This window comes from Tenrec ecaudatus, chromosome 11 (genome assembly GCF_050624435.1).
Source record: "Tenrec ecaudatus isolate mTenEca1 chromosome 11, mTenEca1.hap1, whole genome shotgun sequence".
NCBI lineage: Eukaryota > Metazoa > Chordata > Mammalia > Afrosoricida > Tenrecidae > Tenrec > Tenrec ecaudatus.
The window spans coordinates 81470270-81475691 of record NC_134540.1 but is presented as its reverse complement, the minus strand read 5'-3'; positions in this window follow the sequence as shown (position 1 = coordinate 81475691).

The following is a 5422-nucleotide window of genomic DNA, read 5'->3' as shown; positions in this document are numbered from 1 at the left end:
AAAGAGACAAAGAGGAACACTACATAATGCTCAAATGTTCAGTAAACCAGGAAGCACTTAGCATATTGAATATTTACGCTCCTAATAATGGTGTGGCGAATTTCGTCGAACAAACTATTAAAAAGATGAAAAAATAAATCGCAGGCTCAACAATCACAGTAGGTGACTTTAACACCCCGCTTTCAAAGAAAGACAGATCTTGGGAAAGACGCTCAGCAAAGAGGCCATAGACCTAAACAATGTAATTAGGCAACAGGGCCTGATAGACATTTATAGAGCTTTCCATCCAAATGCAAAGGATTTCACATTCTTCTCAAGTCCGCATAGTTCTTTTTCAAGAAAAGATCACATGCTGGAACACAAGTCAAGCCTTAGTAAATTCAAACACATAGATATTATCCAAATGTCTTTTTCAGATCACCATGCCTTAAAGCTGGATATTAATAAGAGGATGTCCAGAAAAGCAAGGCAAAGAATTGGAGAATGAACAGCGATCTCCTGCGACATGTACGGGTACAGGCCCAGATCAGAGAGAATATTAGGAACTTTCTAGAAACTAATGAGAATGAAAATACAACATATCAAACTTATGGGACACTGTGAAGGCAGTTATCAGAGGTAGCTTGAAATCATTAAATGTATATATGAAAAAGAAGAGAGGTGTATGACAGATACATTAATACAAAACCTCCACCAACTAGAACAGAGTCAGCAGAACAACCCCTCCAATACCAAGACAAAAGAAATAATAAAAACAGGGCAGAGTTAAACCATTGGGAAGACAGGAGAACAATGCAAAAGATAAATGCAGCTAGAAGCTGGTTCTAAGAAAGAATTAACAAAATTGACAGATTGCTGGCAAAGCTTATCAAGGATAGAAAAAAAGCAAACATGAATATCTAGGATGAGGGATGAAACAGGGGCAATAACAACAGACCCCAATGAGATTAAAAGGATAATCACATCACGAGGTGCCAAAGGGACCAGGTATAAGGCATCATGCAAAAAAAAAAAAAGAATATGTGTGTGTGTATATATATATATCTATATACCACATTGAATGAAGGGGGAAGTGCAGAGTGGAGACCCAAGGCCCAAGTGTCGGCCACTGGAGAGCCCCTCATAGAGGGGTTTAGGAGAGGAGATGGGTCAGTCTGGGTGCAAGGTAGTACCGACGAAGAGCACAGCTTTCCCCCAGATCCTGGATGCTTCCTCCCCCAACTACCATGATCCGAATACTACCTTGCAGGGCTGGATAGGGCAGAGGTTGTACACTGGTACATATGAGGGCTGGAGGCACAGAGAATCCAGGGTGGATGATACCTTCAGGACCAAGGGTGTGAGGGGCGATGCTGGGAGAGTGTAGGGTGAGTGGGTTGGAAAGGGGGAACTGATTACAGGGATCCACATGTGACCTCCTCCCTGGGAGAGGGACGGCAGAGAAGGGGGGGAAGGGAGACTCCGGATAGAGCAAGATATGACAAAATAACGATGTATAAATTACAAAGGGCACATGAGGGAGAGGGTAGTGGGGAGGGAGGGGGGAGGGGGGAAAAAAAGAGGACCTGATGCAAAGGGCTTAAGTGCAGAGCAAATGCTTTGAGACTGATTGGGGCGGGGAATGTATGGATGTGCTTTATACAATTGATGTATGTATATGTATGGACTGTGATAAGAGCTGTATGAGCCCCTAATAAAACGTTTAAAAAACAACAACAACAACAAAAAAAGGATAATCACAAAGTCATATGAAGGTCTGTATTCTAATGAATTCAGAAACAAGGAAATCATGGATAAAAATTTGGAAAATCAGACTCTCCCTAGATTATCTCAGACTGAGATCAAGAATCTCAACAAACCCACAGTGAAAGAAGAAATAGAGAGGGTTGTCAAAAACCTACCAACAAAAAAGCCCCAGGGTCAGATGGCTTCACAGCAGAATCCTACTAAGAATTCTGGGAAGAGTTGACACCTATCCTCCATAAAGTATTCCATAACACAGAAGAGGATGGCAAACTCCCAAACTCATTCTACAAAGCCAGCATCACTTTGATACCCAAACAGGACAAAGACCCCACAGGTATAGAGAATTACAGACCAATATCTTTAATGAACATAGATGCAAAAATCCTTAACAAAATATTGGCCAATAGAACACAAAAGTATATAAAACATATCATCCACCCAGACCAGGTAGGATTCATCCCAGGGATACAGGGATGGTTTAACATCTGAAAATTCATCACTATTATACACCATATCAAGGAGAAAAGGGATAAAAAACATATCATAATGTCTATAGATGCAGAAAAAGCATTTGACAACATCCAAAACCCATTCTTAAATAAGACAATCACGAAGATAGGATTGGAAGGTAAGTTCCTCAAGCTGATACAAGCTATCTATGAAAGATTAACAGCCAACATTATAGTCAATGGAGAAAAGACAAAAACAATCCCACTGAAAAAGCATACAATACAAGGATGGCCCCTGTCCCCATTTCTATTCTGGAGGTCCTGGCTAACAACATCAAACTGCGGAAGGACATCAAAGGGATCCAAATGAGAGAGGAGGAGGTGAAAGCTTCGCTATTTGCAGATGACATGATCCTGTCCATTGAAAACCCCAAAGCTCCACAGCAGGAGTACTTACAGTGATAGAGGAACATGGAACAGTGGCAGGATACAAGATCAATAAACAGAAGTTGGGAGGTTTTCTATACACATTGGACAGGGTCATGGAAAAGGGGATTAAGAAGGAAGTACCCTTCACAGTAGCTAAGAACAAACTGAAATACCTAGGAATATATTTTAACAAAAAAACTAAAGGCCTGTGCAAGGAAAACTATAAGTCCCAACTATAGGAAACCAAAAGCGACCTCCACAAATGGAAGAACATCCCCGGCTCGTGGATTGGTAGGTTTAACATAGTAAAGAGGACAATTTTACCTAAAGCACTTTACAAATTCAATGTGATACAAATTCAAATACCATCAACCTTCTTTAAATAATTGGAAAAACTGATCACCAATTTCATATGGAGAGGGAAGAAACCCAGAATTAGCAGATAACTCCTCAAAGAGAAGGACAAAGTTGGAGGACACACCTTACCCAATTTTAATCCCTATTTACTCAGTTACAGTGGGCAAAGCAGTGTGGTACTGGCACACCAACAGACGTTCATACCAGTGGCAAATAATAGAAAGCCCAAGAATAAAACCATCGGCATATAGACAACTGATCTTCGACAAGGGTCCCAAAACCATCAAGTGGGAAGCGGATGCCCTCTTTAGAAAGCGGTGCTGGAAACAATGGATATCCACATGTAGAAAAATGAAACAAGATCTTTAACTCACCCCATGCACAAGAATAAATTCAAGGTGGATCACAGACCTAGAAGTTAAACCCCAAACCATCAGGACCAACAAGGAGGGAATTGGGACTAACCTCAGAGCCCTGGCCCAGGGAACTCATAGACTCACTGCAATAGGGAAGGGTGCACACACAGGTGAACTGGAAATCGACAAATGGGATTTAATAAGAATAAAGCACCTGTGTACCTTGAAAGACTTCACCAAGAGGGTGACAAGACAACCCACACACTGGGAGAAGAATTTTAGTAATGACACATCGGACGAAGGGCTCATTACTAAAATCTACAAAACTATCATGACCTGCAAAAGAGGAAAACAAGTAAACTCCTAAAAAAAGTGGGCAAAAGAACTAAAAAGAACTTTCACTAGGGAGGAGACCCATATGGCCAACAAGCATATGAGACAGTGTTCCCAGTAATTAATCGTAAGAGAAATGCAAATCAAAACAACCATGAGATACCACCTAACACCCCTGAGGCTATCCCAAATCAGCACATCAGAGAGCAACAAGTGTTGGAGGAGCTTTGGTGAAGTAGGAACCCTCCTCCACTGCTGGTGGCTGTGTAGATTTTTATAGCCACTGTGGAAAGCAATCTGGTAATACTTAAAGAAAATGGAAATTGATCTACCTTATGACCCAGTCATCCCTCTACTGGGCATATACCTGGGGAAAGCAACAAATAAAGCACAACCAGTCATATGCGCTCCAATGTTTATTGTGGCACAATTCACAGTCCCAAAGACCTGGAAACAGCCTAAGTTTCCATCGATAGATGAGTGGATTAGTAAACTCTGGCACATACACACAATGGAGTACTATGCAGCACTGAAAAGCATGGGTGATCACATGGAACATGCCATTTTGTGTGCAGAGCTGGAAGGAATCATATTAAGCGAGGTAAGCTAAACTCAAAAGGACAGGTATAACATGAGTCCCCTGAGGTAAGTACAATCAGAATGGCAAGAAAAGAATAAACACCTATCTCGCAATAAACAGGTGGAAGCATAGATAGTTGGGGGAAGGGCAGACCACACCCAGGGAGGTACATCAGAGTCCAATATAAAGAAGGGGAAGGGGGAGCAGGTGGAGGGAGAATCGAGGTGGGGAGAGACTGAGTTGATGGCACGGGGGAAACAGGGCACTAACCCACCCAGAGGGAGAGTATTGGTTGTGTTCCCACAGAACTGGTATGTGCATACAGACCCCACCATGACACTCCAAACCAGGAGGGCAATATAATGCGCAGAGTAATCCACATAAAAGACTGGACCATATGCCGGCCCTAACCAGAATCTGCCTGACCCCCACCATGAATGGAGTGCCACGGAAAATGAAAATAGATCGTCTGGTGAGGGAAAAGAACTGACCTACCACACCACACCCAGAAGGAAGCTGAAGCAAAGGAAGGAGGAGGAATGGAGCAGAGCACACTTGAGCCCACCAAGCTCAGAGGACAATAGCCCGGCTCAAAGAGCCCAACGTATAGAGAGGACCATATAGCCAGCCCCACTGCAAGATGCAACATCCTGCACTGACCCATGATCCCTACACGGGACAGAACCGGAGACACAGTGGGGGATGTGTGACTGAGCTGACCCCACCACACTGAGGCAAAACACGGGCATGCAATGGAGCAGTGAGGGAAGCAAAGCAAAGAGGTCCTGAGGGAGTATAAAGGATGGACTTTGGGGTCAGGACATGGCACCCCATCAGACTCAGGTGGAAAACACTCGTAAAGGTCAACAAACAGACCTTGAACTACTAACAGGTTTTTCTTTTTTCCTTTTACTTTTTTCTGGGTTTTTTTTTTGGGGGGGGGTTGTATGTTTTTTGTTTTTTTTCTCTTCTTTTAAATTTTGTATGTCAGTGGCTTTTTTGTTTGTTAGCTTGTTGGTGCTGCTGCCACCATCACCATGTTCTTATGTGCCACTTTGTTTGGTTCTGTTGAAGCTATCTGAAATTTTATGCACATATTATTATCTCTGCAGGTCCACCTAGATAAGATAGGCTGGACAAAAAGTGTGAGAAGAAAATAAAGGGACCAATGG